General features: G+C 41.8%; 1 protein-coding gene across 14 annotated transcripts in view; it reads right to left on the bottom strand.

Moving 5' to 3' along the window:
• Window positions 1–19,599, bottom strand: part of ANKRD44 (ankyrin repeat domain 44) — a 320,547-nt gene that overhangs the window by 208,728 nt on the left and 92,220 nt on the right. For 5 of the 14 annotated variants that reach the window (XM_070769764.1, XM_070769768.1, XM_070769754.1 and 2 more), the window contains one exon: window positions 18,495–18,610. The exons of the other annotated variants lie outside the window; for them this stretch is intronic. The gene's annotated coding sequence lies outside the window, so the exon portion shown is untranslated. The remainder of the gene's footprint in view (window positions 1–18,494; window positions 18,611–19,599) is intronic. 14 annotated transcript variants of the gene reach the window in all.

Genomic DNA, 19,599 nt, shown 5'->3' on the forward strand with positions numbered 1-19,599 from the left:
TGGTAGGATTGCTCTCATACCATAGGAGAGACATCCTGGAGTATGAAGTCAAGTGGGCCTTACGAAGCATCACTATGAACAAAGCTAGTGGAGGTGATGGAATTCCAGTTGAGATATTTCAAATTCTAAAAGATGATGCTGTTAAAGTGTTGCACTCTGTTTGTTAGCAAATTTGGAAAACCCAGCAGTGGCCACAGGACTGGAAAAGGTCAGTTGTCATTCCAATACCAAAGAATGGCAGTGCTAAAGAATGTACAAACTACCATATAATCGTGCTTATTTCACATGCTAGCATGGACATGCTCAAAATCCTCCAAGCCAGGCTTCAACAGTACATGAACCAAGAACTTCCAGGCGTACAAGCTGGATTTAGAAAAGGCAGAGGATCTAAAGATCAAATTGTCAACATTTGTTGGATCATAGAAAAAGCAAGGGAATTCTAAAAAAACATCTACTTCTGCTTCATAGACTACACTAAAACCTTTGACTGTGTGGGTCACATCAAACTGTGGAAAATTCTTGGAGATGGGAATACCAAACCACCTTACCTATCTCCTGAGAAACCTATATGCAGGTCAAGAAGCATATTGTGAGATTCGGACATGGAACAACTGATTGGTTCAAAATTGGTAAAGCAGTACATCAAGGCTGTATATCGTCACCCTGTTCATTTAACTTCTATGCAGAGTACATCATGAGAAATGCAGGCTGGATGAATTACAAGCTGGAATCAAGATTGCTGGGATAAGTATCAACAATCTCAGGTATGCAGATGATACTACTCTAATGGCAGGAAGTGAAGAGTAACTAAAGAGCATTTTCATGAGGGTGAAAGAGGAGGGTGAAAAAGCTGGCTTAAAACCATTCAAAAAACTAAGATCATGGCATCCGGTCCCATGACTTCATGGCAAATAGATGCGGAAAAAAGTGGAAATAGTGACAGATTTTATTTTCCTGGGCTCCAAAATTATTGCAGATGTTGACTGCAGCCATGAAATTAAAAGACACTTGCTCCTTGGAAGAAAAGCCATGACAAACCTAGATAGCATATTAAAAAGCAGAGACATCAGTTTGCCAACAAAGGTCCCTATAGTCAAAGCTGTGGTTTTTCCAGTAGTCATGTATGATGTGAGAGTTGGACCATAAAGAGTGTCGAAGAATTGATGCTTTCAAATTGTGGTGCTGGAGAAGACTCTTGAAAGTTCCAAGAACAGCAAGGAGATCAAACCAGTCAAGCCTAAAGGAAATCAACTCTGAATATTCATTGGAAGGACTGATGCTGAAGCTCCAATATTTTGGCCACCTGATATGAAGAGCCAACTCATTGGAAAAGACACTGTTGCTGGGAAAGACTGAGGGCCTGAGAAGACTGCAACAGAGGATGAAATGGTTGGATGGCATCACCAACTCAATGGACATGAGTTGAGCAAACTCCAAGAGATAATGAAGGACAGGGAAGCCTGCCATGGTGCAATCCATGGGTTTGCAAGAGTCAGACATGACTTAGTGACTGAACAACAACTACAGGCTATAGGTTTATGAAATATGCAAAAGAAGTGTGTGACATAGTCCCTTCCTCAGAGAGTACCAAATACAGCTGGGGAAGTAAGCCAAACCCACACCAAACAATTAAACTGTTTTAAGACTGGACTGAGCCACGTTCTACAAACTTGATACATGGGAATGCCGGGTTTTCCTCCAGCACGATGATAGCTCAGAAGTCCCTCTAACCCTAATATTCTAAGAAGCTTCTCTGATTCAGAAAAGGGGGAAACAGGAAAGACTAAGAAGTCAAGGAGGTGTCTGTGGAGGAGGCAGTACTTTGATCAAGACTCAAGAACAGTTTAAATCAATGGAGAAAAAGAAATTGTATTTCAAATAAGCCAGGGTACAGCATAGACTTGAGCCACGAATATGTTCAGGAGAGTGACACAAAGCAGGCCCTTCTCTAGGTCACAGCATTTCCAAACACGCCCTCTCCCACTCCTCCACTCCCATCCAGCCTCGGCTTAAGGTATAAAGAATCCCAAGTTTAGCTGCCACTGAGCACTACACTCACAGGGAATCAAATGCACTACTTCCAGCCAGTGGGAGCTTGAAAATACTCCCCAGATGTCTTCTCTCCCTGTCCTCCACACACCCCTGACCAGCCCTGCATGCACACACACATCCCACCTTGTTCTAAGCCCTGTAAATAATAGTAGTTGTTTAAACTGCTTCTGTCCATCTGGGAAAGAATACGTATAACATGGAGGAAAGAAAAAAGGATGTTTCAGCGACTGTAATTTAACCAAAAAACTGAATTTGAGAATAAAAAACTGTTTAAAATGTTACTGATAAACTGACTACTACATTGTTAGTCTTTGACCCTATGTTGCCAAACTATGTTTGTAACTTACCAAGTTCATCTAAATATAGAGCACATTTAATACCATGTTTTAAATTTTATCATATTGGTAACTAAGATTTGAGAGTTCCCTGTGTATGCTGGATATATATTATGCCTTGATACTAAATATAAGTGGCTCTGTGACAAAGTTCTGAAAATGAATTCAGCATAAGTAAATTAATGTGCCTTTTATCTCAGAGCCTTGAGATTTAAAAGTTGCATGTAATTTTTAAAAGTTAGAATCCCGGGGAAATTTATGCTTTTCTTTTTCTTTTCACTATCCTTCCCAGTCTACAATTAGCTTTCCACATATTTTTTAAACTTTAGGAAAACAAGATTTACTCTCAGGATGTTTACTTGAATGCCAAGTTGAAAGACATAATCTTGACAGGCACAGTGCAGAAAATAAGGGCTTTTCATAAGGAGAGGGAATTACTGAGTTTAAATAAAACCTAATTTGCTTGTTGAAGCTGAAACTCCAATACTTTGGCCACCTGATATGAAGAACTGACTCATTTGAAAAGACCCTGATGCTGGGAAAGATTGAAGGTGTGAGCAGAAGGGGACGACAGAGGATGAGATGGTTGGATGGCATCACTGACTCAATGGACATGAGTTTGAATAGACTCTGGGTGTTGGTGATGAACAGGGAGGCCTGGCGTGCTGCAGTCCATGGGGTTGCAAAGAGTTGGACATGACTGAGCAACTGAACTGATTTATACTTTACAGTAGTAAGAAGAAAAAAAAAAAGAAGCCCTTGACCTCCACTGTACCAGCACAACCACAAAGGCAACTGAGGTCTGAGACTGGGTGCCAGGAAGGCAGCCAGTGTCCTGATGCTTCCTATGGCTGGACCAACGATAACGGAGGTGGTACCTGTCTTGTTGGCTCCACATACCCTTTTCCTCACCAACACTCTCCCTGAAATTAGCTTTAAGCCTTTGACTGTGTGGATCACAATAAACTGTGGAAAATTCTGAAACTGATGGGAATACCAGACCACCTGATCTGCCTCTTGAAAAAGGTCAGGAAGCAACAGTTAGAACTGGACATGGAACAACAGACTGGCTCCAAATAGGAAAAGGAGTACGTCAAGGCTGTATATTGTCACCCTGCTTATTCAACTTCTATGCAGAGTACATCATGAGAAACGCTGGGCTGGAAGAAGCACAAGCTGGAATCAAGATTGCTGGGAGAAATATCAATAACCTCAGATAGGCAGATGACACCACCCTTATGGCAGAAAGTGAAGAGGAACTAAAAAGCCTCTTGATGAAAGTGAAAGTGGAAAGTGAAAAAGTTGGCTTAAAGCTCAACATTCAGAAAATGAGGATCATGGCATCCGGTCCCATCACTTCATGGCAAATAGATGGGGAAACAATGGAAACAATGTCAGACTTTATTTTGGGGGGCTCCAAAATCACTGCAGATGGTGACTGCAGCCATGAAATTAAAAGACGCTTACTCCTTGGAAGGAAAGTTAGGACCAACCTAGATGGCATATTCAAAAGCAGAGACATTACTTTGCCAACAAAGGTTCATCTAGTCAAGGCTATGGTTTTTCCAGTAGCCATTATGGATGTGAGAGTTGGACTGTGAAGAAAGCTGAATGCTGAAGAATTGATGCTTTTGAACTGTGGTGTTGGAGAAGACTCTTGAGAGTCCCTTGGACTGCAAGGAGATCCAACCAGTCCATTCTGAAGATCAGCCCTGGGATTTCTTTGAAAAGAATGATGCTAAAGCTGAAACTCCAGTACTTTGGCCACCTCAGGCAAAGAGTTGACTCATGGGAAAAGACTCTGATGCTGGGAGGGATTGAGGGCAGGAGGAGAAGGGGATGACAGAGGATGAGATGGCCGGATGGCATCACCATCTCGATGGACATGAGTTTGAGTGAACTCTGGGAGTTGGTGATGGACAGGGAGGCCTGGAGTGCTGCAATTCATGGGGTCGCAAAGAGTCGGACATGACTGAGTGACTGAACTGAACTGACTCATATGAAGACCTCACGAGTGTCTTTGCAAGTTAAACCTAGATTTGGGAACCTGCCCTACACATCTAACATCAAAACTCTTAGCAACTGTTACCCAGTTACCACACTACACTGCAGTGGTTTAAAATGCACCATATAATCATATTTCTTTAGAGATCAGAGTCCCATTGTCCCAAATGAGGACTTTTGGCTGCCCTTCCTCCTCCCAGGGATAGAACTGAGCTTGGCCACAGGCAATAAAACCCGGGTCTCCTGTGATGGACATGGCCTGCCCGGACATGTTGAGGCCTGTCCCTGTTTCAGAGAGTCTGAGTATATTTGGCATATATGATTACATTTGGCTTCTTGAATCATGACTGATCAAAAATGTTGAAATGAGGCCACTGAAGGAGGTAGAAAAATTATCTGAGAGGTCAGAGGCCTGGTTTTGCTCTGGCCCTAGTGAGCAGGTATAATAAAACTAGGGCAAGTCACAAAGCTAACAGAAACCTCGGTTTCCTCCCCACCAAGGGCGGGTTCGAAACAGTCAACTCTTCAAGAACAAGAAAGGGAAGACCAGATTTTACGAGGGAAAAAAATCCACTGAAGGATCCAGGTGATGGTAAGCCCACTTTGCCATAGACCATGTTGCTCACAGCAAGGGAACTAGCAGGACCTGTCTGCTTGGAACTGGTCAGAGGATTGGGACAATCAACAGTGTGCAGTTCTCAGGGCTTCTTTTATTTTTGAAAACCTGCATTATGGGTACAGAAGAAATTTGGCTAATGATTCATAGCTGGGTTGCAGATCAGAATCTCCTGGAGAAGTGGGTCCCACCCCATTGGACCTGATGCAATAAGTCAGAAATGGAAATTCTAGCAAAGGCACTTGAAAAGACTTCCCAGGCAACCTACATGTAAATACATGTTTCCTCAAACATATATTTACTGAATCTGATCCTTCATATCGGTACCTTAGAAACAGTATACTTTTGACCCCATAGTCCACTTCAAGGAAACCATCCTATAGAAATAACTAGAGAAAAGTGGAAGTCCCTCAGTAGTGTCCCATTTGTGACCCCACGGACTATAGTCCATCAGGTTCCTTCCGTCCACGGAATTTTCCAGACAAGAATACTGGAATGGGTAGCCATTCCCTTCTCCAGAGAAATAACTAGGTAAGTATGCTTACACTTTTTATAGAGAGATGTTCATACCAGTATTCATGATTGTAAAAATTAGAAAGGAAACAGTATAAAAGCTTAGGAAATGATTAAATAAGCTAAAATACACAAAGCCAAAAAAAGATACAGAAATAGGCACCAGGCACACAAAAAGATGTTAAACATCATTAGTCATCAGAGAAATGATGACTTTTGATTTGCAAAATCAAAACCACAGTGAGACACCACTTCAAATACACTAGGGATGGATAAAACAAAACAAAACAAATACAAAGTGTTGGTGACAATCTGGAGAAACTGGAACATGGCTTATGGGGGTATGAAATGGGGTAGCCACTCTGGAAAACAATCTGGAGGTTCCTCAATAAGGTAAGCCTAGAATTCCTATATGACCCACAAAGCCCACTCCAGGGTATATACTCAGAAGAACTGGTTCAAACAAAAACTTGTACACAAATGTTCCAAAAGGTGGAAACAACCCAATGTCCAACAGCTGATTAGCAGAGAGGCAAACTGTAGCATAGTCATAAAATTGAATATTATTCAACTGTAAGAAAGGAATGACGTACAGTGACAGACGCTACAACGTGGACAAACCTTGAAAACATTATGCTAAGTGAATAAAGACAAAGGTCACAAAAAGGGCACATGTTAAAGGATTCAATTTATAGGAAACATCCAGATTAAGCAAATTCATAGCGACAATATGCAGATCAGTGGTTGCCAGGGACTGTGAGAAGAGAGAGGGGAAGTGACTGCTTGATGGAGATGGAGTTTTCTTTTGGGGCAATGGAAATGATCTGGAACGAGGCTGTGGGGATAGCTGCACAACATCATAAATGCACAAAATGCCACTGAACTGCTCGCTGGTGACCTAGTAGTTAGGTTTCTGGGCTTTCACTGCCATGGGCCGTGTTCAGTCCCTAGTTGGGGAAGTGAAATCCCATAAGCCACATGGTGTGGCCTAATGAAAATGGTTCAAATGGTAAATTTTATTCATAGTGTGTGTGCTTTACCACAACCAAGAAAAATGCACAATACATAAAAAAGAATATTTTCATTATTAAAATTTATCTTTTGAGGTACATTAATAATGAGAGTGGAAAACATGGGAAAAGAAGCCTATGAAAATACTTCTAGTGTGATCCCAGCTTCTCAATATATAAACACGCACAGAAAAATAAGCACTGGAAGGAAACATGAAAATGTCAAACAGGGTATTGAGAGATATATTTTCTGTCTTACATTCTTCTGTAATGTCCACATTTTCTAATGTATTATTTTTATTATTAAATATCATTAAATTACTGTTAAATATTCCTCTTATAATCATAAATTAAAGAACTATTTAAAAAGATGAGACAGCTTGACTCTCTAAAGTACAGATACGAAAAGGTAACAGGAGGAATGAAAGGTGTAAAACACGCATGATATAATGATTTCATTAGTGGGGGCAAGACAAAATTATGGAGGGTTCGAGACTTCAACAATCTGGAGAATCTACGTCCCCTCCAAAGCTGGAATTGTGGCTCCAGATCTTTTGAGTTTTCAAGAGATTCTGGAGCGCCAGACTTTCAGCAAAATGCCCTGGTTTTTAAATGCTGGCAACTTAATTCAATATTTTTTCAAACACCCCAAGCCAAACAAAACACATCTGTGGACCGGATGAAGCCCACAGGCGCCAGTCAGCAAACTCCAGTTTATAGGAACAGGAATGTTTAGCCTGGAAAAGAAAACCTTTGAAAGGACACAGTAGTGACTTCAAGCGTCTGAAGAATGGCTATGTGAAGGTACGTGAACTTAATCCATAAGTCTCTAGAAGGCAGAATCAGAACTGAAGGCAGAATTTGGAAGCAGAATTAGGCCCAGTAGATAAGGAAGGGTTTCTAACATTACAGGAGCTGTCTAACAGTAAACAGAGCTCCAAAATGCAGCAAGCTGCACATCCCTGAGGGTTTCAGCAAGGGCTAAGGAAATGGGATTCCTGCTATGGGTGAGAAGCTGGACGAGGGTCAAAGGTTCCCAATCAGGGCTGAGCATCAGAAATCTGAAGAAAAAAAAAAAAAAATACAGATTCCTGGACCCCTTTCCAGAACCATGAGGTGAGGCCCAGGACTGTGTATTTTTAAAAAGCGTCTCAGCTGCCTAGCAGATAATTTAGAACCACCACCATGAACCTGACTTTGATGCAGGAATTCTATGACTTTAATCCATGGCTTGACCTAGGTGGCAAAGAAGGCGAGGAGGGATGGAAGGAAGGAAGAACAACTTACTGGAGCTCGTTAGAGAGCAGGCTCTGTGCTAAATGCTTTCTTATGTCATCTCACGGAATTTTCACAATTGCTGGACATCAAAAGCCATGATGTCCTCCATTCCATTTCCCAGAGAGAAACTAAGGCTAGGGGTGTTTGAGTATGACCCTAGTTAACTGCCAGATACTGGGAAGATTTTTCTGGCTCTGAATCACATGCTGGTTCAACTCCACCACAATGCCCTCTTCCACCAGCTCAACTAACATCTCTCAAATGCCCCTGAGGAGCTAGGCAACATGCCAGGCAGAGGAGATTCAGTAGTGATTAAGACACAGTCCCCAGCCTCAGGAAATTTTGGAATCTAGTGAGGCAGAAAAGTAAGTAATTACATCACAGTGAGAACTAGGGAGTCAGACAGGAGGGGCACCCAACTCAGCCCTTAGTTATCAGGGAAGGCTTCCAGGAGGAGGTAACATCAAACCCAGGGTCCTAAGGTGAAAAGAGAAAAGGAAGTCCAGGCTGAGGGTGCAACACCCGCAGAGGCACAGAGGCCAGTGGGAGCCTAGCAGGCACGGGGAAATGCGGGCAGTTCAGAGTGGCCGGAACAAGGGATGCAAGGAGAGGAGTGGCAGGATGTGGGACTGGCCAAGTGGGCAGGGTAGAGCCCCAAGCACTCACGTGCCATGCTAAGACTTTACCATGTATCCTCAGGGAAACAGAAAGGGTTTAGGTTTACCGCAAAGGAGTGATGTATTCAGAATCCCATCTTACAAAGATCAGACTGGCTGAGGTGTGGAAATGGATTGGCAGGGCAGGACTGACCAGAAGCAAGGGGACCACATGGTGGGATAAGGCAGTAATTTCAGCTGAAGGGTGGTTATCCTCACCAAGATGATGGCAGAGAGGATGCTATGAAGCAGAGAGATGATTTGTGCCCCTTCCTCCCTGCCTCCCTCCCTCCCTCCTTTCCCTCTTCCTTTCTCTCTGTAAATAATCTTATGGAGCCGGGCTATGTACTGGCCACTCTGCCAGACCTAGACATACAAGAATGCGCAAAAACAAACACAGTCTTGCTGTCATGCAGTTCACTTTCTGCTGGGCAGAGGATGTTTGTAGAAGTGTTTTTAAAATCACTAAATAATATACCAAAAGTATACTGATTGATTATGCTATCAATAATTATATCATAGTTAAAGGACATTAGGGGGCTGGCTCCTCCCTCCTCCATCATCAATTCCAAAAGAATCATTAAGTATAAGAGTCCGGTAAGATAAATCTGAAAAATTATATCCACAGTAGCCCTGTACTCTCCAGCATTATGTTTCTAATATTCATATGTGAGGATATAAAGCAGACTGCCTACTCTTGGTATATTTCATTCATGCAAAGTAAAAAGAGTTTACCTCCATTTTAATACATTTTTCCTTAAACAGAAGTGATTGGCTTAAAAAATGGGTATGTCATGTTTAAATTAATAAATTAGAAGAATTATTAACAATTTACTAAATGTGGTCTCATACTAAATTAAATGAAAACCCTTCTTGCTGTATTCAGGATAGATACCAGGTGGTCTGGGAACAAGTTTGGACTTATCCAAAAACAGACCACAGAACAAGCAGCCAGAGAGTCACAACTTTGTTGAGGAGTGGTGGGTTCTGAAGGGTCTCCCTGCTCAGGGCCTTGCAGATCTGAAGGGGACTCTCAGGGCTCTGATCCACTGTCTCCAGAAGTCTGCACATTCCAGGTCCTGAATAACCCTTCAGTCTCCATGCTGGGTCACCCATGAAACCAGGATGTTCCTATTATACCAGAGAGTCCTTGTGGTTTAAGTCACAGCCACGACATTCTTTTCATTCCTTTACTTGATTCCAGTATAAGAATGACCCTTGATTAAACAGCTGTCCTTGTGGATAGCACATTAAGCTGCTTCTCTTTTAGAGGTGATTTTAGTTTCTCTTTGACTTCTCAGATGTCTCCTCTGATCTTTTATCATCCTAGCATCTCAATGGCAAGCAAGAAAAACAATACCTTAACAAACAAATGTGTTCTTTCCCCTTTCCTTTTTTTAAACACCAACTCAAGTAGTTTGCACTGAAATCAAGTCACTGAGGAAGCCCTCTTGTAATTTCTTCTTTCACCATGATGATCTTTCATGGCTGTGTTGTACACTTTTCCTTGGTCCACCAGCCAAGGGAGGCATATTACTACTGGTTTGTAGTACTGAGTCAAAATCTGCTTTCCCAGGAATGCTACAGAAAGAAAGAACTCATGTCCCAAATGGTTCAATAATCCTAATCTTTGCATTTGGCAAATTAGAGAAAAATAGAAATGAAGACAAGATATAAATTCCCTGAGTACTTATGGGCCAGCCTCCAAAGAGAATCAGCTTATAAAAAATATATCAGATTTCTAAAAGTAAAATTTAAAGTCCTCCTCCCCCTTTTATATATTATACAACAAGGAAAGAAGAAGAGGAGATGCCAAATGGTGATGGGAGCTTTTGTTGCTATTATTGGGTTATGGTTGTATAGTAGTCTTGAATAGTATTGATGAACTTAAAAAAAAAAATTGCTTCCCTCAAACTTTCTAAATATATTTTATTTTACTCTGGATGTTCAAAGAGATGCTCAAGATTTGTTAAACATTTTAGATATTTTCTACCTAACTCCACAGAAGAGCCTCAAAACCAAGGTATGACATAAACCTGCCTTCAGGTGCCCTAGTGGAGAACACTCGATACCAATAACCACCCCACACACACATCAACAGTACAGAACCAAATGGAGGTCGGAGAGAGCTGGCCAGTTTCCCCTAAATTCACTGAAAATTTTATCTGCGTATCTAACCCCAACTCTCCTCCCACACTGGGGAAGAACAGAGGATGAACAACACTTGAGCAAAGAGCTGTTAGCCCTTCAACCTTCGACATCTGAAGACTAGTTCAGTTTCCCAGTGGGAGAGGTGAGCAGACAAAGCTAAACCATGCCACACACCGTGCGCCTATTTTTCAAGAACGGCTTTCATTTTAGTGCTTTCAAATGGGTTCTAATGGTAACCTTGGAGAAGAATAACCCGAAACCCCATGTAAATGACCCATTTTCTCCAGGATGTTTTTCAGCTTCTCTCAGAACATAGTGTGATTCATCCATTAGGCTATCTGGAAAATAGGCATTTAGAACAAAGGCAAAGTGGATACAACAGCCAGTACTAGTAGAGACAGCTCTCTGGTTTGCTTTGTGCTGTTCAAGTGATTCATGAATGCAATTCATTTCCTTGCCTACAGTTCACATGCTCATAGTTCTTTAAAGATGAAAAGGCAAGATGTTCTGAGTAGTTCTCTGAGTGGACCAAATCCTGATGCTGTTTAGGCACTCCAGGATTCAAAACCCTGACTTTGTAAGAATTCTTAATCATTCATGTGAATGGACCCCAAGAAAAGGATAATTATGAAATCTACAGAAAATGAGTTTTAGTTGGCGTCATGCTTTAGCCCTGCTAAATCACTGACCAGAGTAACCTGGCCTGAAAACCTTCTTCGATACCCTTGCTGGAGTCCAGCTCCAGCACTGACTGCTCTCAAGTGGGAGAGCAAATAAAGAGAGAAATGACGAAGTGACTAAAGGCTAGAGGGTTGGAGAAAGGCATGACAAATAATGTAGTCAGCACTGCACTTCTCTTCCTGTACCTGTGTAGACATCACTAATCAAGCATGACATGTTTTTCAATCTCAAACAGACCTTCAGAAACTTTCTCAACAACTGAAGTACTCCAGGCAAAGACTAGCAATCAAGAACAGTTGATCTATTCGCCACTCTGATTTTAGAGAAAGCTAGACAATCCAGTGGATACAGACGAAGATGAAAAGTTCTTTTATTTAACTATTTTTACTTTCCTCTAAGAACTGGAATACTTTATAGAAATCACCATGAAAAGCTAGGAAGAGTTAAGCACTAAACGTTGCTTCTGATTTTAGAAAGATGAACAGACAAGCAAGTTGCCTCAGCACACAGCCCAAGATGCCTAGGAAGCAGAACAAAGAATCAGAGCAAGAATTTCAGTTCAAGAGGGAGTGAAAACAGGGCTGCATCTACAAGGTGAGGGTTGCTGGGGAGAGAGGGCACTTTGGGGCCTCACCTGGGGGGCCATGGGCGAAGCAGGAAACTGTTCAGAAACCACGGGAACCCGTTCCTACTGCCGGAAAGACTTCTCTTAGTTACAGAAATTCCCTTAAGTTAAAAGTTTCCCCTTTAGGCTGAAATCACCTCTGAGTTAGAAGGTTATCACTTAGTCACATCTTATGGAGAATTAGTTTTTCTTTTCTTCTGACTCCTGAACAAAGACAGCAGCAAAGGCAGGATAGGTGTTTCCAACAGAGACAAGGAAAGAAAGTAAATGTGATTTGGAGCCTCCTGAGAAGGGCCGCCCTGGACTGAACACTGGGCTTGGGGACTGGAGAACATCCGTGAGGCACATTTTTTGATGAGTTACTACATGCCAAGCACTTTTGCTTCCTCTTTACCACCAACAGGGAGTTATTATTAACACCGTCCTTTTACAGATGAACTAAACGAGGCTCTGAAATTTAAAGTAACCTGATCAACGATAGAAGGGTAGCGAAGGACTAAGGCAGGACCCAAATCTGGATCTGTGTGGTCCCAACACTGGTGCCCTCCTCACCACGCTGAGCTGCCTCCTTTGGAAAGGCATCAAAGACACACTTGGCACCCTCGGAAATGTTCCTTAAGGCTGATGCCTATCCTACTGCATCACCCTCCTCCAGAGATTAAGAAGGAAACAAATTCTACTCTTAGAAGCTAGGTCTTAAAAGAGACGGCCCCACCTGTTGGAACATCTTAACTTGGAGAGATTAGGGCGCTGGGGCTAGGTGGACTAAAATGTCATGTATCGGCTTCCTTTGGCTCAGATGTCATTCCTCCTGCATGGAGAGATGCAGCTTCAAAGGAGGTCAGAAACTGAAGCTGAGCATGGTCTCAGCTCTGCGCAGAGAAGAGTGAAACGTGTGAGGGACAAATGTCCTCCTGCGGCCTCTGATGCAGCACAAAGCACCCAGGGTGGAACCTGCTCGGGTCTGTGTTGTAGCCTATGAGCTAATCCTGAACTGCTCCCTCCGTGGGTTCACCTAGGACTCCAGACACCCCGTCACATTCTGGAGGCTCCACTGCACACCTGTATGCCAAAACAGGATGTCAGGCCAGGGGAATGCTGGTCCCTTCACGAAGGGAAGCCTATGTTGTCCACTCTGATGCCATGAAGCAGGCCACAACCATTTCCACCACTCTTCACATTTCTCATAACTGGACTATTCACCCCCAGGATTCTGACAAACCACAGGCTCTGCCCTTCGAGCAGGCCCAAGGAAACCCAGGATTAATGCCCACCATGCTGGCGGCCCGGGGAGGTACACACAAGGGGTGACAAGTGGTACAGAGTGCCTCCAGGGTGACCAATAACACAGGGGGGCTACTGGCGGAAGCAGGGGGCAGCGAGGAAGAAGGCATGCAACGTGCACTGCGCCCTTCCTACCTCTCAGAAAACCGTACCGAGGAGCCAGAGTTCAACCAGGCCTGTTTCAACTCTTCCTCCAAAGTCCGTGTAACAGAAGACAAGGGTGAAAGTGTCCCTCTGGGTGGCTGCCTCAAAAATAATTTAACTTACACTTCCTGTAAATTTTGCAGTCTACACCTTGATATCTACATTAGTTTCACTGTAAAAGAATAAAATAATGTTTTTAGGTGACTGACAAAAAAAGTTAACTGCCTGGGAAGATAAATCACATCAATCCCGTGGATTGTGTGGATGCTGGCATATTTGAGGCATCCATCCTGGCATCCATATCGAGGAACACAATTTTGGACCAAGTCAGGGCCACACTGTCCTGCTGCCCCACCCCACCACAAGATTCTCCCTGTTTACCAACTTTGGAGAGTTGGGGTGTTAAGTAAGAAAGGCAGGAGGTTATAAACCATAACCCAGACAAGAGGGAATGTGAGAGACAGCAAGCAAGAGATGACACAGCACAAGGAAGCCCCACAAAACGTCAACTGTCATGGCCAAGAGAGGCAAAGGAACACACACGATGGGGACCCGACACTTTGCCATCTTCTCCAGATTTGCAACCATCACTCTAATGATGAAGGATTGGGAATCATAAGTCAATTCTCATGCACAGGAATGCACTTTGTTGAGTCTGTCTGTCTGTCATACATATAGACACACACACACACACAATCTACTGCCATCACTTTGGGAGAAGCAGAGGAGATATTACAGGCACGCAGATCCTGAGACTTGAGAAACTGGAATGAGGGGGTGCTGGTGCCAGTGGATGCAGAAGATACCACACATCAGGGAGCACTTGAGCTGAGTTTGAAACCAGGCAGGTGGTGATGCAGTGAGACCACACTGGCATCAGACGAGAGGGTCAACTGGCCTCTGAGGTTGGTTATCATAAACCAATACCCATGTGAGCGTGGATAGCAGATAGCTCTCAGAGAAACTATTTCCATCATAGTCTCAAACCAAGAACCCCAAATGAGCATTTTCTACACCACACACTTAAGTCCTTATAGGTGTGATGATCTAATCAACCCCATGTTGCCTAGGCAAAGCCACATCTTCAAAGTCTAACCAAGACCATAAGTTCCAGAAGAGCAGAGACAGTCACCATTGTGTCTCTAGCTCCAAGCACAGAGTAGGCTCTCAATACATCTCTGTTCATTGAATGTAGAGAAAGGAAAGTTATTGCATTTATTATAGCTTAGTTTCAAAATAACACATTCCTTTGTTCTGCCTCTTCTACTCTGCTTTCACAGTGGGTGTTAACCAACATGATCACTGGAGGGTCTCACAGAAGAACTTCTCCATGGGTAAAAATCTGGCATCATGGCAACTGCTGTCACATCACACATGCTTTCTCTCAAAAGAATTCAGTAACACCTACGCGAAGGAGGGAGGCAGACATATACACACGAGCCAGCCAACCCACCCGATGACCTCACGCCCCAGGGTGAGGGAGAGAAGAGAAGGCAGCATCCCTCCTCAGCTCCCTCAGTCAGTCTCAGCCCACTGAACTCCTCCCAGTGTGCACACCTCAGACCTGAGTGGGACTCTGGTGTTTAAAGAAACATTTTTCACACACGTCAGCCCCCACACACAAGCCAACTGCCTGTCTGATGTTCAAAGAAAGTGCAATGTGTTCCAACTCTGCAGGCAAAATAGGCTGTGTTGGCCTCCATGACAGACAGAGCATGGGCCTCCAACGTGGGGCTTTCCAAAGAGACTCTCAAAGTTAATTTTTGACTCAATGTGACTTCTGCCTCATATACAAATCAACAAATCTAGCCACTTGGTAAGCCCACCACCTACAACGAGAATAGGCTGAATAAGGAGTACCTTCCAAAGGAGAGGACTAGACCATCTTCTTCCAAAGTGGTCTACAAAAGAAGTGGTGGTAATATAGAAAATACTATTTCTGGCATGGATTACGATTCAGTACATGTTCTTCCAACCATCTTTCTGGTTTTTCTGAAATGAACCAAAATAATATCTGCATGGTGATTATTTTACAGCAAGACTGCTTGGAATTTTTCTGCATTTCTTCTAATTGATTTCAGCACATGTTACTTCAAGACCTCTATTAAATATATTAAACATATTTAACCTTAGCTAAAATAAATCTGGCTAATTAAATGATATAATGAACAGCTCATTAGCAGAACACTGGTAAATATTTCTCTACTCCGGCTAAGCAAGGCTTATTATACACTTGAGCACTATGTGATCTTATCACACCACAATTATCAGCCTTATATGCTAAGCCTAAGTGTAAAAAATCTGTAATTGAACCAATAATGGAATTGGACCTGTCCATTTCTAAGCTTTTGGTGACTGGTTCACATGATCTTTTAATGGCCAATTTAAACTAACTGTAAATTTTCATAAACAAGACAATTCCAACACTCTTAATGATCTGTTTTATCAGACTTTCTGAGTAAACAAGCTTAGAAATCTTTCTTCCCTTGTTAGAAAGATACATATCTCAACCACAGTCACTTTAAGAGATTAAATGTTTGTGTCTTTGGGAGCATAAAATCTTTCCTAAAACATATTTTAGATTTCTTTATGCCATTTATTTTAGGATCACTGTAAAGCAATCCAATCACTTTAAGGAATAAAGAACCATAGAATAAGATGGAGGTTGCAGCTGAAGGGTACATTTGAATGAGCTATACATATATTAACATCCTTTATTCCTGTAATTTTGTGGGAAATTGTCATAAGAAAACAATCAGGGATGAGCACAAAGATTTGTGTTCAAGGTATTTATTGGAGTGCTATTTATTATAAAAAAAATTGGAATCTTAATAATCTTAGTGTAATAAAATACGGCACACATCCAAATAGTAGAATATTATATACCTATCAAAAATAACCTTTCAATATGTACGGCTGAGTGCCCTCGCGGTTCACCTGAACCTATCACAACACTGTTAACTGGCTATACCCCAAAACAAAAAGTTTTAAAAAATAATACTTCAAAGAATTTTTAAAGACTTGAAGAAATATTTGTTATATCAAATTGCTGCTGCTGCTGCTGCTGTGGAGAAAAAAAATAAAACCATATCCAAGGCCTAGCAAACAGCATACATGCAAAAATAATTTTGTCACACCAAGTAACACATACAGTGAGCTAGCAAGCAAACCTGTATTTTAAAGTACATATACACAAATAAGCATAAATAAAACAGAAAAATATCAAGAAGCCAATAGTATTTCTCTTGGTGATTAGATTACAAATGAATTATTTTCTCCTTTTTCCTTTTCTCATGTGTATATTCTAAATTTACAGTTAATAATCATGACTGATACAGTTGGGAGAAAAAGGAAACATTTTAAAAACTAAACATGAAAACAGATGTCTAAATGAAATTACAAGTCAGAAAGAGAAAAACAAAGATCATATATTAATGCATATATGTAGAATCTAGAAAATGGTACAGATGATCTTATTTGCAAAGCAGAAACAGAGACATAAACATAAAGAACAAATATATGGATAAGAGGGAAAACGGGATGGGAGGAAGTGGGAGATTGGGATTGACACACATACACTATTGATACTGTGTATAAAATAGATAACTAATGAAGCACACTGTATGGTACAGGGAACTCTACGCACTGTGGAGACCTGAATGGAAATGAAGTTCAAAAGGGAAGGGATATACATATACATATGGCTGACTCATTTTGCTGTACAGCAGAAACTAACACGACATTGTAAAGCAGCTATTCTAAAATAAAAATCTGTTTTGTTTTTTTTTTTTTTTGTAATAAATGAAATCACTTTTTAAATGAAATTTTTGAAGAGTAACTAGAAAACAGAAGCCCACTGACACTGTCAGGTATAGTAGAGCAAAGTCTCAGGCCAGAGATAAGGGCTGCTTCTCCCCAGATGGGTGTTCCAAGTTAGGCCATGCCAGAATTCAGGGACTGGAAGAACCAACTAGATAGCCAGTGGGAATTTGCTGCGTGACACAGGGAGCTCAACCCAGTGTTCTCTGACAACCTAGATGGGTGGGACAGGGTGGGAGATGGGAGGGAGGTTCAAGAGGGAGGGGACATATGTATACCTGTGGGCTGATTCATGTTGATGTATCGCAGAAACCAACATAATATTGTAAAGCAATAATCCTCCAATAAAGTAACAATTTTTTAAAAAAGGAAGTTGATATGTTATCATTAGTTTTATATCAGAGCTTTCAATGTTGAGGTAATATATTAAATCTAAGCAAATTTAGGTAGCTTATTTCACCCTGTTTACTGAAAACCACTAAGAAGTAAATTTGTTGTTGTTCAGTCACTGAGTCATGTCTGATTATTTGAGACCTCATGGACTGTAGCAGGCCAGGCTCCTCTGTCCTCCACTATCTCCTGGAGTTTGCTCAAGCTCATGTCCATTGAGTCACTGAAGCTATCCAACCATCTCATCCTCTGCCACTCTCTCCTGCTTTTGACTTCAATCTTTCCCAATATCAGGGTCTTTGCCAATGAGTCAGCTCTTTACACCAGGTAGCCAGAGTATTGGAGCTTCAGCAACAGTCCTTCCAAAGAATATTCAGGGTTGAAGTAAATAGTCAGCTCTAATTTTTCAACTGAAGCTTTTCCTCACTTTTGAGAAAGAAAAAGCCATTCTGATTGGCATTGGCTGGACTATAGAAACCCCAGTTTGGGGCAACATGAGGGTCTCTTGGTGCAGGGGTTAAACCAGTACCTCAGTTTAACATTTGAAATGGGAAAGTGTGAGGCAGTATATCTAGTTTCCATTTAATCCATGCCTAAACCCACAGATTAGAAGACATCTCCCCAGATAATTTTGATGGCCTCAAATGGTTTCAATTAAGTGAAACAAAACATTTCTATGTATTTTTAATGAAGAACAAACACATTCGTGGTTGACCAAGTATATGGAAAAAAATATCTGGTACTTTAAAAGATACATATTAAGCCCTGTGACTAAGTAGCCGTTTAATTAAAGTATTAATAAGTGTCTCAACATAAATCCTACTGGCAAGGGAGTATACAGTTTTAGAAATCTACCAGCAGTTAGGTCTTTGGTCCTAATTTTGTGGCAACAAACAGAGATCCTAACAGCCAAGACATATTGGAGGTCTTTAAAACCTTTAAGCTTTTGTGTCAGGATTCACGAGGCTGCTTCCTCTGCATTCTCGTCTCAATTTGTATGCAAGTTCTCAACCTTGATTAATAGCAGCATCTGTCAGTTCTCCGTCAAGCAGCTAGGACATAGAGGAAAAAACACAAAAAGTCACACAGACCTGTATTCAAGGATTTGCTCTGCCCCTTGCCACCTCTGAAACGTCGCCTCTGGATGCCTGTTGTCTTATTTGTAAAACCAAAAGGAGATCACCCAGCTCTTCTGGCTATAACTCATGTGAAGGTACAGAGAACAAAGCCATCATTTAAAATAAAGTGTGTCTGGTACAGTTTTCAAAAATTATTGTCTTGATCTCTAAGTAATCTACAAGAATGTTACTTCTACTCAATAAAGAAGATGAGCTGATGCTTTGCCCTAAAAGTCTCTCAGCTGGAGAAAACCACAATATTTCCTTGGCTTATCCTGTAAGTGATCCAACAAATTTCTTTGGCATACCCACTGTGAATACCCTCCAAAGATCAGTGTCACTGCAGGGAAAATCTGGAAGCTTTTTTAGTCTGTCCTGCCTCCCTCCATTCTAAGAACTTGTCCCCCCAAAATCCCTGTGATTCCAATGAAATTATTCATAAAACACTTCCCTCAGCTGTCCTCATCACCAAGGCAGGCACATGACGCAGGTCAACCAGTCCGAGTTCTTTCTCAGAAATTGATTTGGATCCTGAGAGGACAGCAGGGGTGACTTCTCTCCAAGACACTGAGTAGAGGCATGTTTCACTGTCTTCCTCTTGCCCTTCTCTAACTGGAAGACAGTAGCATTTTCATTCAACACAACACCAATCCACACAAAACTACCTTTTCTCACCTTTTTCTGCCATCACAAGCATGAGCTTCCAGGAAACACTATCTTACTACCCTGAAATAGCATGAAACCTAAGGCAGCAGTGGTTGGTATAAGCAAGTACATTGACAGAAAAACAACCAACCAGAAGATTACTCTTTCAACAACAACAACAACAAAGACACAACCAGCATCACAAATAAAAAGGCAGAACTGGCTGATTCGAAGCAGAATCACCAGCAGATGGGAGGCACCTAAGATAAAGGAGTTAT

The sequence above is a fragment of the Bos indicus genome, chromosome 2 (assembly GCF_029378745.1).
Source record: "Bos indicus isolate NIAB-ARS_2022 breed Sahiwal x Tharparkar chromosome 2, NIAB-ARS_B.indTharparkar_mat_pri_1.0, whole genome shotgun sequence".
NCBI classification, from domain to species: domain Eukaryota; kingdom Metazoa; phylum Chordata; class Mammalia; order Artiodactyla; family Bovidae; genus Bos; species Bos indicus.